The following is a 17,350-nucleotide window of genomic DNA, read 5'->3' as shown; positions in this document are numbered from 1 at the left end:
ACATTAACAATGCGATTTCATATGTTCATATAGTCATGTACTTTTGCTTGAGGAGAAATTTGGTGTGAAGACACGGATTACCCTGAGATGCAGAAGAAATGTATGGTCTAAGAAATTCATGGCATTATTAAGTTGCCGGAGTATTGTGCAGGAACATGAGGATCTGGCAACGTTACTTAGCATGCCAAGAACATAAGAATATAGAAGTATTACACACCATGTAAATGGATTTATTAATTTTCCAGGATGTGACACCATGCCCATAAACCAGATTCAAAATGACAGTTGAAGAGATAAACTTATGCATGCCATGATGCAAGTGTAACCAGGACTACTATGCCCTCTATACAGTATATAGTCGGCCAAAACCAAAGGCATATGGTCACATAAGTGTGCAATAGCAAACAGGGTGCAAAGATATAAAACATAAACTTGTACCGATTCCTATGATTGGTTGTGCATGAGCAAAAATAACATTAACCAACTTGCGACCGACAAAGAAGAAGAGGACATTAAATACGTAACCTATTTCCCCCACAAAAAAAACATTAACCTATATATGCATCATCACTGTGGTTAAGACATCCCGGGCTCCTACAGTATGAATCGACTACAGAAAACCGAATTCATCAACTGAATCACATAGATAGAAAGAGCTTGCTCAATGGCAATACTTAGTAAATACTAAGACCAGTCAAACATTGCACCAAAGGGAACAATTTAAAATCTATACTTGCATGGGTATATAGTTTTAAAATAAGACAGTAGCAATGACACAAGGGAACACAACAGTTCTATAGGTGACAGTTTCGTATAGCCAACCCTCACAACACCTTAAAAGGAAATAGGCTGCAACTTTCAAAGCCAAGTCGCAACTGGACAACCAGCGAATAAGCATCTCAACAAACCAAACAAGCAACACTAGCCCTACAACCAGGTAGCCTGAGCCTGAAACCAACGCTTCCCTCGAGATTTCTGCATAGAACTAAGGATCACAATCCAACCACCAAAATGCAGGCATGAGCTAACCAATAAAAAAGCACCTCAATTACGTAATTCCGAGTAGGAAAGGTCGACTAAGAACAGTACAAATATTATATACACAGATCCTTAATTGTCAGAGCTTAGTTGCAGTAGCGAACATCTCCAGTGCGTGTACCAAGTTTAGTATGACATTGCTCTTACATTGTTAGTCCGTCTCCACATATTTTTTAGCTGGTATTGTAAATGTGGTGCCTTAAAAAGAAAAGGGAAAAGGAACATACAGAGACTGTCAAATATCGATTGGTTGTGTTGGATTTCCATTAAACCAAACTGAAACGAACTTCCATCTCCGTTACAGCCATAAATGGTCTCTTATATCCAGAATAGCAAAGTAGTGTGCTGCAAAGCTACAAAAATTTATATCAAATTAAACATCAAGCCCGAGATAATTTTTGAGCCCATAACTATATGTTCTAGAGATCACTGCAATTTTTAAAATCATAGATTGTTGAATCATTTATAACTAAATGGTCAAGAATCACCAAAAAAATTCATTCGCTAACTATTGTAGTTGCAAAATCAATTTACTATCAAACTTCAGAAGTAACTAATCAGCCAATGAGTATGAAGACTTCCATAGCTAACGAATATAAACATACAATTAGTTGCACGAAGATAAGTATAATGCTCCCTAAACCTCTCCACTCCTTGGCCAGACGCCAGAACACACAACATGAGGCTTATCATGCCGATTGTGTCCGAAACAAAGATCAACCACACTGGGAAAAAAACTTCACGAACCTCAAGATTTCTCACTTCTTAAACCCATTGAAACAAAACACAAAGAAATTAATCACAAGAAGAGATTTATTTACCTTCCCAGTGAGTTAGGACCTGACCAAGGTATGTAGATCCTCATCATAAGAACATCTTACGTGTACAATCTTGTTGTATGTAACTACAAAAACAAGAATTCTGCCTGTCAGTGGCCATTTAGCACATCCAAATAAAAAAAGTATGAACCATGGTCTTGGGGACGTATGAGGGATCTCACACCACTCGATTAGCTTAGCCTCATAGCTGCAACCACCCACCAGAACCATCGGAACCACACACACCTCATAAATGGTTCGCCATAAACACATCAAAATACGAAGGAGAATTAGCTGAGGTAGTGTGGTAAGTTTGTTCGACCAATTCAATCACTCCAAAAATTACCCAAGCACTCGACCGCTAATCCTCCCCCGGTTTTACCTTCTCAAATGTTTGATTTTTTCATAGTAGTTTGGTATTTTCCCTCAGGTGGGTAATGCGCCATCCTTTAATGATTAATCATCAGCCACCTAGAAACGATCAGCAGAAAAACAAAATCAAAGTGAAATAAAAATGTAATTACATGCAGCCAGTAGCGACATACTATATATGTCACTCCAATGGTATTTTGCATGTGCCCCATGCAACATCATGTAGGACATGAGCAACAAAGAGATCAAATAACAACAGCGTGTATTAAGTATTAACCACAAATCATGAAATCAATATTAGATGACCAAAATTTCCCAAGCTCGGGAAAGAATGTTCTTTGCCAAAACCTTACCATATCTTATTCCTCTCTCTTTTTCTCAGACCTGCACACCGCAAATTTAGAGGAATTTAGAGAATGGAAAAGAAAGCTTGATGAGAGGGAGGAGTGGGCAGACATATGGGAAACGAGCACTTGCACTGCTAACACCGAGGCTCAGGGAGACGTGAGGCGCCACATCTGGTCGATAACCACGACCACCTAAGTTTCGAACACCATATCCGCTTAGTCTGCTCTAATACCATGACCAATTTTCTTGGGCCAGTTAACGTGTTCTTAAAATACCATCACCGTGCACGGACCCGGAGGAAACTGCACCCATCTCCTGCAGCCATACAACAGCCACAGCCACGCGACATCAGCGATGAGGAGGCCGCCAGCGCATCAAGGACATGGCTGCTCTCGAACTTGTAAGCTCTTCAGTTGTCTCTCTCTCGAATTCCTGTGTCTTTTGTCTTTTCCCATATATTAGACGGGGTTGAGAAGACAAAAAAAGAAAGCTCCTCAAATTATCCGTCTCTCTCTAATTCCTCTCTCCTTTCCCCAAAATTTAGACGTGGTTGAGAAGTTAAATAAATTAACTTTGTGAAGTATTTATATATGATGAGGGGAGAAAAAATTAGGAAAGAAAATTGGAGAAACTTAAATGAATGTTTCCTCTGCAACTTCCATGATGAAATTCCTACAGAATGCTAGAAGTTCATCTTTTTGAATTCTGTCGAGGACACACGCCCATGCCGTGGACCACCGTCTAGTCAGCACTGCCGCCTGCTGCGGCTGCTGCCCGTGTTTGCTAACACTGCCGCCTGTTACGGCTGCTGCTCCCCTCGTCCCGTCAACGACGATGAAGAGGCATCCCCGACAGTAGGGACGTGTGGTTGCGTACCTCCCGCTCCAGATCGGGAATCTGGGAGGAAGCGAGGAGAGGAGACGATGCCGAAGAGGCATCCCCGACATGTGGCCGCGTACCTCCCGCTTGTTGGGGAATGTAGCATAAATTCAAAATTTTCCTACGTGTCACCAAGATCAATCTATGGAGTCATCTAGCAACGAGGGAGGAGTGGATCTACATACCCTTGTAGATCGCGTGCGGAAGCGTTCAAGAGAACGGGGTTGATGGAGTCGTACTCGTTGTGATCCAAATCACCGATGATCCTAGCGCCGAACGGACGGCACCTCCGCGTTCAACACACGTACGGAGCAGCGACGTCTCCTCCTTCTTGATCCAGCAATGGGAAAGGAGAGGTTGATGGAGATCCAGCAGCATGACGGCGTGGTGGTGAAAGTAGAGGGATTCCAACAGGGCTTCGCTAAGCGCTGCGGGAGGAGGGAGATGTGTCATGGGAGGGAGAGGGAGGCGCCAGGGCTCAGATGGGGCTGCCCTCCCTTCCCCCCACTATATATAGGGCCAAGGGAGAGGGGGGGGGGTGCAGCCTTGGCCCTTCCTCCAAGGAAGGGTGCGGCTAGGGAGGAGTCCCTCCTCCCCAAGGCACCTCGGAGGTGCCTTTCCCTTTTAGGACTCTTCCTTTTCCTCTTCTCTTGGCGCATGGGCCTCTTGGGGCTGGTGCCCTTGGCCCATATAGGCCAAGGCGCACCCCCTACAGCCCATGTGGCCCCCCAGGGCAGGTGGCCCCACCCGGTGGACCCCCGGGACCCTTCCGGTGGTCCCGGTACAATACCGGTGACCCCGAAACTTGTCCCGATGGCCGAAATAGCACTTCCTATATATAATTCTTTACCTTCGGACCATTCCGGAACTCCTTGTGACGTCCGGGATCTCATCCGGGACTCCGAACAACTTTCGGGTTACCACATACTAATATCTCTATAACCCTAGCGTCACCGAACCTTAAGTGTGTAGACCCTACGGGTTCGGGAGACATGCAGACATGACCGAGATGACTCTCCGGTCAATAACCAACAGCGGGATCTGGATACCCATGTTGGCTCCCACATGTTCCACGATGATCTCATCGGATGAACCACGATGTCAAGGACTTAATCAATCCCGTATACAATTCCCTTTGTCTAGCGGTACGATACTTGCCCGAGATTTGATCGTCGGTATCCCGATACCTTGTTCAATCTCGTTACCGGCAAGTCTCTTTACTCGTTTCATAACACATCATCCCGTGATCAACTCCTTGATCACATTGTGCACATTATGATGATGTCCTACCGAGTGGGCCCAGAGATACCTCTCCGTCACACGGAGTGACAAATCCCAGTCTCGATTCGTGCCAACCCAACAGACACTTTCGGAGATACCTGTAGTGTACCTTTATAGCCACCCAGTTATGTTGTGATGTTTGGCACACCCAAAGCATTCCTACGGTATCCGGGAGTTGCACAATCTCATGGTCTAAGGAAATGATACTTGACATTAGAAAAGCTTTAGCATACGAACTACACGATCTTGTGCTATGCTTAGGATTGGGTCTTGTCCATCACATCATTCTCCTAATGATGTGATCCCGTTATCAACGACATCCAATGTCCATGGTCAGGAAACTGTAACCATCTATTGATCAACTAGAGGCTTACTAGGGACATGGTGTTGTCTATGTATCCACACATGTATCTGAGTTTCCTATCAATACAATTCTAGCATGGATAATAAACGATTATCATGAACAAGGAAATATAATAATAATAACCAATTTATTATTGCCTCTAGGGCATATTTCCAACAGTCTCCCACTTGCACTAGAGTCAATAATCTAGTTCACATCGCCATGTGATCAACACTCACAGGTCACATCGCCATGTAACCAACATCCAAAGAGTTTACTAGAGTCAATAATCTAGTTCACATCACTATGTGATTAACACTCAATGAGTTCTGGGTTTGATCATGTTGCTTGTGAGAGAGGTTTTAGTCAACGGGTCTGCTACATTCAGATCCGTATGTACTTCACAAATCTCTGTGGCATCTCCTAGATGCAGCTACCACGTTCTATTTGGAGCTATTCCAAATAACTGTTCTACTATACGAATCCAGTTTACTACTCAGAATAATCTGGATTAGTGTCAAAGTTTGCATCGGCGTAACCCTTTACGACGAACTCTTTTACCACCTCCATAATCGAGAAAATTCCTTAGTCCACTAGTTACTAAGGATAACTTTGACCGCTGTCCTGTCATCCATTCTTGGATCACTCTTGTACCCCTTGACTGACTCATGGCAAGGCACACTTCAGGTGCGGTACACAGCATAGCATACTGTAGAGCCTATGTCTTAAGCATAGGGGACGACCTTCGTCCTTTCTCTCTATTCTGCCGTGGTCGAGCTTTAAGTCTTAACTTCATACCTTACAACTCAGGCAAGAACTCCTTCTTTGACTGATTCATCTTGAACACCTTCAAGATCATGTCAAGGAATGTGCTCATTTGAAAGTACCATTTAAGCGTTTTGATCTATCCTTATAGATCTTGATGCTCAATGCTCAAGTAGCTTAATCCAGGCTTTCCATTGAAAAACACTTTCCAAATAACTCTATATGCTTTCCAGAAATTCTACGTCATTTCTGATCAACAATATGTCAACAACATATACTCATCAGAAATTCTATAGTGCTCCCACTCACTTCTTTGGAAATACAAGTTTCTCATAAACTTTGTATACACCCAAAATCTTTGATCATCATCAAAGCATACATTCCAACTCCGAGATGCTTACTCCAGTCCTTAGAAGGATTGCTGGAGCTTTGCATACTTATTAGCATCTTTCAGGATTGACAAAACCTTCCGGTTGTATCACATACAACCTTTCCTCAAGAAAATCGTCGAGGAAACAATGTTTTGACATCCTATCTGCAAGATTTCATAAATAAAGCAGTAATCGCTAATATAATTCCAACAGACTCTTAGCATCGCTACGAGTGAGAAAGTCTCATCATAGTCCTTGAACTTGTCGGAAAACATCTTAACGACAAGTCGAGCTTTCTTAATGGTGATACATACCATCATTGTCCGTCTTCCTTTTAAAATCCATCTGTACTCAACAGCCTCACGACCATCGAGCTGTTCTGTCAAAGTCTACACTTTGTTTCCATACATGGATCCTCTCTCGGATTTTATGGCCTCGAGCCATTTATCAGAATCCGGGCCCACCATCGCTTCTCCATAGCTCGTAGGTTCATTGTTGTCTAGCAACATGACTTTCAAGACAGGATTACGTACCACTCTGAAGTAGTACGCATCCTTGTCATCCCACGAGGTTTGGGAGTGACTTGATCCGAAGTCTCATGATCAATATCATAAGCTTCCACTTCAATTGGTGTAGGTGCCACAGGAACAACTCTTTGTGCCCTGCTATACACTAGTTGAAGTGACGGTTCAATAACCTCATCAAGTCTCCACCATCCTCCCACTCAATTCTTTCAAGAGAAACTTTTCCTCGAGAAAGGACCCGATTCTAGAAACAATCCCTTATTGCTTTCGAATCTGAGACAGGAGGTATACCCAACTGTTTTGGGTGTCCTATGAAGATGTATTTATCCGCTTTGGGTTCGAGCTTATCGGCCTGAAACTTTTTCACATAAGCGTCGCAGCCCAAACTTTTAAGAAATGACAGCTTAGGTTTCTCTAAACCATAGTTCAGACGGTGTCATCTCATCGGAATTACGTGGTGCCCTATTTAAAGTGAATGTGGTTATCTCTAATGCCTAACCCATAAACTATCGTGGTAATTCGATAAGAGACATCATGGTATGCATCATATCCAATAGGGTGCAGTTATGATGTTCGGACACACCATCACACTATGGTGTTCCAGGCTGTATCAGTTGTGAAACAATTTCCACAATGTCTTAATTCTGTGCCAAACTCGTAATTCAGATATTCATCTCTATGATCATATCATAGATACTTCATCCTCTTGTCACGACGATCTTTCAACTTCACCTGAAATTACTTGAACCTTTCAATAATTCAGACTCGTGATTCATCAAGTAAATATACTCAACATCTACTCAAATCATCTGTGAAGTAAGAACATAACGATATCCACTACACGCCTCAGCACTCATTGGACTGCACACATCAAAATGTATTACTTCCAACAAGTTGCTTTCCAGTTCCATTTTACTGAAACCGAGGCTTTCAGTCATCTTGCCCATGTGGTATGATTTGCATGTCTCAAGTGATTCAAAAAATCAAGTGAGTCCAAACGGTCCATTTGCATGGAGTTTCTTCATGCATAAACACCAATAGACATGGTTCGCATGTCTCAAACTTTTCAAAAACGAGTGAGCCCAAAGATCCATCAACATGGAGCTTCTTCATGCGTTTTATACCGATATGACTTAAGTGGCAGTGCCAGAAGTAGGTGGTACTATCATTACTATCTTATATCTTTTGGCATGAACATGTGTATCACTACGATCGAGATTCAATAAACTATTCATTTTAGGTGCAAGACCATTGAAGGTATTATTCAAATAAATAGAGTAACTATTATTCTCTTTAAATGAATAACCGTATTGCGATAGACATAATCCAGTCATGTCTATGCTCAACGCAAACACCAAATAACAATTATTTAGGTTTTAATACCAATCTCGATGGTAGAGGGAGCGTACGATATTTGATCAACCTTGGAAATACTTCCAACACATATCGTCATCTCACCTTTAGCTAGTCTCCGTTTATTCCGTAGCTTTTATTTCGAGTTACTAACACTTAGCAACTGAACCGGTATCTAATACCCTGGTGCTACTAGGAGTACTAGTAAATTACACATTAACACAATGTATATCCAATATACTTCTATCGACCTTGCCAGCCTTCTCATCTACCAAGTATCTAGGGTAATTCTGCTCCAGTGGCTGTTCCCCTTATTACAGAAGCACTCAGTCTCGGGTTTGGGTTCAACCTTGGGTTTCTTCACTAGAGCAGCAGCTGAATTGCCGTTTCATGAAGTATCCCTTTGTTCCCTTGCCCTTCTTGAAACTAGTGGTTTCACCAACCATCAACAATTGATGCTCCTTCTTGATTTCTACTTTCGCGGTGTCAAACATCGCGAATATCTCAAGGATCATCATATATGTCCCTGATATATCATAGTTCATCACGAAGCTCTAGCATCTTGGTGGTAATGACTTCGGAGAACCATCACTATTTCATCTGGAAGATCAACTCCCACTCGATTCAAGCGATTGTTGTACTCAGACAATCTGAGCACAAGCACAACAATTGAGCTTTTCTCCTTAGTTTGCAGGCTAAGAAAATCGTCGGAGGTCTTATACCTCTTGACGTGGGCACGAGCCTGAAATCCCAATTTCAGCCCTCGAAACATCTCATATGTTTCGCGATGTTTCAAAACGTCTTCGGTGCCTCAACTCTAAACCGTTTAACTGAACTATCACGTAGTTATCAAAATGTGTATGTCAGATGTTCGCAACATCCACAGACAACGTTCGAGGTTCAGCACACTGAGCGGTGCATTAAGGACATAAGCCTTCTATGAAGCAATGAGGACAATCCTCAGTTTATGGACCTAGTCCGCATAATTGCTACTATCAACTTTCAACTAAATTTTCTCTAGGAACATATCTAAACAGCAGAACAGAAGCGCGAGCTATGACATAATTTGCGAAGACCTTTTGACTATGTTCAGGATAATTAAGTTCATCTTATGAACTCCCACTCAGATAGACATCCCTCTAGTCATCTAAGTGATTACATGATCCGAGTCAACTAGGCCGTGTCCGATCATCACGTGAGACGGACTAGTCATCATCGGTGAACATCTTCATGTTGATCGTATCTACCATACGACTCATGCTCGACCTTTCGGTCTTCTGTGTTCCGAGGCCATGTCTGTACACATGCTAGGCTCGTCAAGTCAACCTAAGTGTTTCGCGTGTGTAAATCTGTCTTACACCCGTTGTATGTGAACATTAGAATCTATCACACCCGATCATCACGTGGTGCTTCGAAACAACGAACTGTCGCAACGGTGCACAATTAGGGGGAACACTTTCTTGAAATTTTTAATGAGGGATCATCTTATTTACTACCGTCGTTCTAAGTAAACAAGATGTATAAACATGATAAACATCACATGCAATCAAATAATAGTGACATGATATGGCCAATATCATATAGCTCATTTGATCTCCATCTCGGGGCTCCATGATCATCTTGTCACCGGCATGACACCATGATCTCCATCATCATGATCTCCATCATCGTGTCTTCATGAAGTTGTCACGCCAACTATTACTTCTACTACTATAGCTAACGGTTAGCAATAAAGTAAAGTAATTACATGACGTTTATGTTGACATGCAGGTCATAAATAAATTAAGACAACTCCTATGGCTCCTGCCGGTTGTCATACTCATCGACATGCAAGTCATGATTCCTATTACAAGAACATGATCAATCTCATACATCACATATATCATTCATCACATCCTTTTGGCCATATCACATCACATAGCATACCCTGCAAAAACAAGTTAGACGTCCTCTAATTGTTGTTTGCATGTTTTACGTGGCTGCTATGGGTTTCTAGCAAGAACGTTTCTTACCTACGCAAAAACCACAACGTGATATGCCAATTTCTATTCACCCTTCATAAGGACCCTTTTCATCGAATCCGATCTGACTAAAGTGGGAGAGACAGACACCCGCTAGCCACCTTATGCAACTAGTGCATGTCAGTCGGTGGAACCAGTCTCACGTAAGAGTACGTGTAAGGTCGGTCCGGGCCGCTTCATCCCACAATGCCACCGAATCAAGATTGGACTAGTAACGGTAAGCATATTGAACAAAATCAACGCCCACAACTACTTTGTGTTCTACTCGTGCATAGAAACTACGCATAGACCTAGCTCATGATGCCACTGTTGGGGAATGTAGCATAAATTCAAAATTTTCCTACGTGTCACCAAGATCAATCTATGGAGTCATCTAGCAACGAGGGAGGAGTGGATCTACATACCCTTGTAGATCGCGCGCGGAAGCGTTCAAGAGAACGGGGTTGATGGAGTCGTACTCGTCGTGATCCAAATCACCGATGATCCTAGCGCCGAACGGACGGCACCTCCGCGTTCAACACACGTATGGAGCAGCGACGTCTCCTCCTTCTTGATCCAGCAAGGGGAGAGGAGAGGTTGATGGAGATCCAGCAGCACGACGGCGTGGTGGTGAAAGTAGCGGGATTCCAACAGGGCTTCGCTAAGCGCTGCGGGAGGAGGGAGATGTGTCATGGGAGGGAGAGGGAGGCGCCAGGGCTCAGATGGGGCTGCCCTCCCTTCCCCCCACTATATATAGGGCCAAGGGAGAGGGGGGGCGCAGCCTTGGCCCTTCCTCCAAGGAAGGGTGCGGCTAGGGAGGAGTCCCTCCTCCCCAAGGCACCTCGGAGGTGCCTTCCCCCTTTAGGACTCTTCCTTTTCCTCTTCTCTTGGCGCATGGGCCTCTTGGGGCTGGTGCCCTTGGCCCATATAGGCCAAGGCTCACCCCCTACAGCCCATGTGGCCCCCCGGGGCAGGTGGCCCCACCCGGTGGACCCCCGGGACCCTTCCGGTGGTCCCGGTACAATATCGGTGACCCCAAAACTTGTCCCGATGGCCGAAATAGCACTTCCTATATATAATTCTTTACCTCCGGACCATTCCGGAACTCCTTGTGACGTCCGGGATCTCATCCGGGACCCCGAACAACTTTCGGGTTACCGCATACTAATATCTCTATAACCCTAGCGTCACCGAACCTTAAGTGTGTAGACCCTACGGGTTTGGGAGACATGCAGACATGACCGAGATGACTCTGCGGTCAATAACCAACAACGGGATCTGGATACCCATGTTGGCTCCCACATGTTCCACGATGATCTCATCAGATGAACCACGATGTCAAGGACTTAATCAATCCCGTATACAATTCCCTTTGTCTAGCGGTACGATACTTGCCCGAGATTCGATCGTCGGTATCCCGATACCTTGTTCAATCTCGTTACCGGCAAGTCTCTTTACTCGTTTCATAACACATCATCCCGTGATCAACTCCTTGATCACATTGTGCACATTATGATGATGTCCTACCGAGTGGGCCCAGAGATACCTCTCCGTCACACGGAGTGACAAATCCCAGTCTCGATTCGTGCCAACCCAACAGACACTTTCGGAGATACCTGTAGTGTACCTTTATAGCCACCCAGTTACGTTGTGACGTTTGGCACACCCAAAGCATTCCTACTATCCGGGAGTTGCACAATCTCATGGTCTAAGGAAATGATACTTGACATTAGAAAAGCTTTAGCATACGAACTACACGATCTTGTGCTATGCTTAGGATTGGGTCTTGTCCATCACATCATTCTCCTAATGATGTGATCCCGTTATCAACGACATCCAATGTCCATGGTCAGGAAACCGTAACCATCTATTGATCAACGAGCTAGTCAACTAGAGGCTTACTAGGGACATTGGTGTTGTCTATGTATCCACACATGTATCTGAGTTTCCTATCAATCAATTCTAGCATGGATAATAAACGATTATCATGAACAAGGAAATATAATAATAACCAATTTATTATTGCCTCTAGGGCATATTTCCAACACCGCTCCAGATCGAGAATCTGGGACAAAGCAAGGAGAGGAGGGGTGGGGCAGAGAGGGGATGCGCTGGAAGCCATGGGCTCAGGGGATGTAGCGGCCAGCAAGAGGGCGCAGAAGGAGGTGGAGATGAGCGGCGGGAGAGGCCATGGCGGCGGCGAGGGAGAGGGCGCGCCGGACGAAGCAGAAGGGAGAGGAGTAGCAGCGCTGTTTTTCACCCCATCCGGCTTAGGTTTTCACTCGTTGCTAGCGTCCATCTCACACGTAGAATTACCGAAAAAGGCTTTCGCCCCGCTTTATAAATAAAGCAACCACCAAGCAGTCAACAGGGTATCATCCAACACAAACACACACACAACGCCACCGCAACAAGGTCCAACACAAACACAACAAAGTCTGCTGTGGGCACATCACAACAAGCCCAAACACCACAAGGGTGGCACAAACAACACACGGCGGCGGCGGCATCAAAGACGGAGAAAAGCTAATCTGGCTCAGGTGGTGGTTGGGGAGCTGCGGAGCCATACGGAGAGCCATCGCGCGAAGCTGGGTGATGATGGAGGTGATGGCGTCTCTCTCCCTGGGCCGGCTAAGCGGCCGCCAAAGCTGCAGGTAACCAGACCATTTGAACAAAAGCATCAGTAGCGCGTCGAAGAGGTATACACTGAATCACAAGTTTATTCCTAATAGTCCACAGCGTCCAGGCAAGCACACCAATGGTCAGCCATGTAATGTGGCGGGACGAGGGTGGAAGTGCCTGGAGTTCGGCGAAAAGATCGGGGAAGTTGTTATGTTCCCATCTGCCCCCAACCATCTCGCGGAAACAGCTCCATAGGAACTGCGCGGACAGGCAGGTAAAGAAAATATGGTTCGAATCCTCTTCCGGCCCGCATAGCAGGCAACGTCCATCGCCGGGGCCGTTGCGCTTCAGGACTTCCACCCCAGATGGAAGGCAGCCACGAATCCATTGCCACAGGAATATCCTAATTTTCAAAGGGAGCCGGATCTCCCAGATGATGGTAAGCGCCGCAGGGCCCGGGGTGGGGGCGATCGCCTTGTAGAGCGACGTGGTGGAGAAAATCCTTGATGGCTCTAGACGCCATCGAGTGCGGTCGTCACCATTGTCAAGCACAGGTTCGTGGAGCGCAATGCATGCGATCAGGTCATCCCAAGCCGCAATCTCTGCCGGGCCAAACTGATGCCAGAATGCGAGACGCCCTAAGTCAATAAGGGCCGTCGCCACCGATATCCGCGGGTCTACCGTGATGGAGAACAGGTCAGGAAAACGAGCCGCGAAGGGGGCATCACCAGCCCAGCGATCAAACCAAAACAGCGTGGCAGTACCAGATCTGACCGTAATCGAGGACCCAATGCGCAGGACCGGAAGCAGCTGTATGATATATTGCCAGAACTGGGAGCCACCTGACCGCTGGCAAAAGGCGAGGGGTTGGCCTCGTAGGTATTTCCGTTGTATGATGCGGAGCCACAGGCCACCCTCGCCGTTCGTAATCCGCCAAAGCCATCTAGTTAGGAGGGCAATGTTCATCTGCTTCGAACACATTATGCCAAGCCCGCCCTGATCACGAGGTTTACAAATTTCAGACCATCGTACCATGTGGTATTTCTGCTTGTCTCCCTCACCAGCCCAGTAGAAGCGACCCTGAACCCTGGCAATCTCATGGTGCAGAGTCTCGGGCAGGCTGTAAAAGCTCATTATGAATAGGAGCAGGCTGGATAGGGACGAGTTGATCAGCACTGTTCGGGCGGCTTTGGAAAGCCACATTCCCTGCCATGGCTCCACACGGTGCTGGAGCTTGCCCACCGTGGGCCGAAGCTCGGCCACCGTGAGCCTCGAGTCACTAATGGGTATCCCCAGATAGGTTGTGGGGAAACCCCCGAGCGGGCAATTGAGCCGGTCCGTGATACTCTGACGATCGGCGTCGGAGTATCCCAGAACCATCACCGAGCTCTTATCGAAGTTAATCTTGAGGCCAGACATCTGCTGGAAGCAGAGCAAGAGGAACTTCAGGTTCATGATGTCGCTCGCCGATCCTTCCACCATGATAATGGTGTCGTCCGCATATTGTAGGAGGGACAAGCCGGTCCCTCCAACTAAGTGTGGGACTATGCCTTTGATGTGGTCTGCAGCTTTTGCTTTGTCTAAGATGGCTGCTAGGGCATCGACCACAACGTTGAATAGGAACAGAGAGAATGGATCGCCCTGGCGCACCCCACAAAAGGTGGGGAACAATGGGCCAATCTCGCCGTTAATATTCACTGCGGTTCTGCCTGAGCATACCATCTGCATCACCCGGGTCACTCATCGCTCGTCAAAGCCCTTTCGGAGCAGGCATTCACGCAGGAAGTGCCAGCTAACCGTGTCATAGGCCTTGTGGAAATCTAGTTTCAGGAAGACTGCCTTGAGGTGCTTGGAATGCACCTCGTGTAGGGCTTCGTGAAACACTAGGACTCCGTCCAGGATATAACGGCCCTGGATGAATGCCGACTGATCCGGGTGGATGATCCGATCCGCAATTGGGGGCACCCTATTGGCGTACCCCTTCGCGAGGATGCGAAAGATGACATTGATCACCGTGATTGGGCGGAATTGGCGGATGTCCGAGGCACCCGTAACTTTGGGGATGAGCGTGATTATTCCAAAGTTGAGACGGGTGAGATCAATGGACCCAACGTAGAATTCATCAAATAGGGCCATGACCTAAGGTTTAATGGATTCCCAGAAAGTTTGAAAGAACTTTACTGGAAGGCCATCGGGGCCGGGGGCCGAGGATGAGTTCATGCCCTTAATGGCCGCTCATACTTCAGCTTCGGAGAACGGTGCCGTTAGAGCAATGTTATCCTCCTCTGAAACACAGTATCGGGGCGGCCAAATATCATGGGCAAGTGCTAATCCTCCCCGAGGGGAGGCAGAGAATAGGTCTCTGTAGAAGCCATCAACATGGGCCCGGATGGCCTCCGGCTGTTGAAGCAAGGTATCACCATCCCATAGCAGGGGAATGGTGTTACGGCGGCGGCGACCATTCGCGATTGCCTGGAAGTAGGCTGTATTGGCGTCCCCCTTTAGGACCCAATTCTGCATACCTCGAAGGCGCCAGAATGCCTCCTCGTCCGTGTAGATGATCGTGAGTTGGTCTTCCAAGTCGTATCTAAGCATCCATTCCTCGGCCGAGAGGCCCGCGGCATCAGCCCGAAGGTCTAGAGCCTGGATGCCCTCAAGGAGAGTCCGCTTCCACTCTCTAATGTCGCGACCTAAGTTAGCACCCCACCCTTTCATGAATTGGCGCGACCGTTTGGCACAGAAATGCCAGGAGTCGGCGGCCGAGAGGGAGCGGTGGGGCGCCTCACGAGCCTCACGCCACCTAGCGGCAACCGCAACAGCAAACCCGGGCTGATTCAGCCAGAATGCTTCGAAGCGAAAGCGGGGGGGCTGGGGGGGGGTCGCTCGTTCTCCGAGGAGAGAAGTAAAGGAACATGGTCAGAACCGATCCTAGTAATCGCGTAGCGACGCGAGAGGGCACCGCAAGTCCATTCCGGGGAGACAAAGACCCGGTCAAGGACCGACCTAGTCGGGTCGGCTTGGCGGTTAGTCCAGGTGAACCTGGCGCTGACCCTATCTAGTTCACGGAGCCCCATGTCTGTGATGCAGTCATTAAACATTTGCATCCGGGGAAAGTTGACCAAGTTATTGCTTTTATCTTCTTCAAATCGAATGAGGTTAAAGTCTCCACCCAACACTACCGGGAGCTGGGCGGCCAAGACTTTCATTCGGATCTCAGCGAGGAAGGTCTCTGAGCGGCTATGGTCAGCCGGTCCGTAGACGGCAATGACCTCCCATTTGAAGTTGAGGGCACGCTCAAAGATTTCCATGCTGACGAAGAACTCACCACGGTCCATGCTTCCGACCTCAAAGGTGGCATCCTTGACACCTAGAAGGATACCACCCGAGTGGCCTGCGCTCCCACTAGAAGGGAGCTAGTGCCAAGCAAATAAGTCGGAACTCAAATGTTCGAGTTCAGACAGTGAAAACTCCGTACGCATCATTTCTTGAATGGCTACAATGTCTATTCGCTCATTTTTCATGTACTCGATGAGTTGGCGGCGTCGGCCGTCTTGGCCGAAGCCGCGGATGTTCCAGAATAGGGTTTGCATCACGAGGCCATTGGGGGGCTGCTTGATCCCAATACTCGGGATGCGCTTTGCGCGCGGAGGGCAGCGGTGCGTGACCGAGTGCGGCCCCGGACCTCAGTCGGAACAATCATCGCACGGGAAGCAGTACCACGCGGGGCCACAGTGGAGGGGCCGGAGGCGTCTTGGAGGCGAGCACGTGCCTCGGCAAGGTGCCCGTCCAGGATTTCGCGAGCACGGATCGCCGCGATCTGGACAAGCGGGGGGCCAACCTCCCCTCGGAATATGATGGCCGAATCAGTTGCCACCTTAGCTAGGTGGCCTAACGGAGCGGACTCTAGAGCGGAAAACGAGCAAGTAGCGGGGGTAACTGGGACGAGCAGGGTACCTGGCTCAAGGTTCCGGGCGGCGGCCCTGAGCTCAGCCCGCTCGGGGATGGGTAGAGCTGGGCTACCCTCCGACCTGGCCGCCTCGATCCTGGCGCTGTGACGAGAGGACGTCACTGGTGTTGAGGTCGACCTGCCTCTCCTGGAGTACGCCGTGGTCCGGGGGGAGGGGGTGGGCAACCACCGGGGTGGTTACCTCCGCCGTCGCCCCTCCGGGCATCGGCCCGTGAGACGGGAGCTGGGTCGGTGAAGCGGTGGGCTCGAGCAGGACTGTAGAAGCTGCGGGAGGAGACGGTGGGGCATCATCCGTAGGGCACGCCCCTAGGGCCAGCGGGTCCAGACGCACCAGAGTGGCCAGGGAGGGGGGGCGGAGGCTGCGCCACAACCAATCCCAGCCCAACCGAGCCCGCTGCCACCGAGGGCAGGGAAGACGCGGCAAGAGGAGACGGGTCTAGGAGTGGCCCGGGCGCCTCCGGGACGGCCAGCGTCGGCTCGGCATGCAGGCCAGAAGCCGGCCGGACCGGAGCCGACTCCAGCCCAGCCAAGGAAGCATCCAACGTGAGGGGCACAGGCGAGCAGCTGGTGGTGGCGATGACTCCGGGGGAGCGGGGAGATGATGCCGGGAACACCTGAAGGCTGGCGTCAGAGGAGTCGCTGCTGTCAGCCACGGCGTGGGAGTGGCCG

The sequence above is a fragment of the Triticum urartu genome, chromosome 6 (assembly GCF_003073215.2).
Source record: "Triticum urartu cultivar G1812 chromosome 6, Tu2.1, whole genome shotgun sequence".
In the NCBI taxonomy this organism is placed as follows: Eukaryota; Viridiplantae; Streptophyta; class Magnoliopsida; order Poales; family Poaceae; genus Triticum; species Triticum urartu.
Note: the sequence above shows the minus strand (reverse complement) of the source record.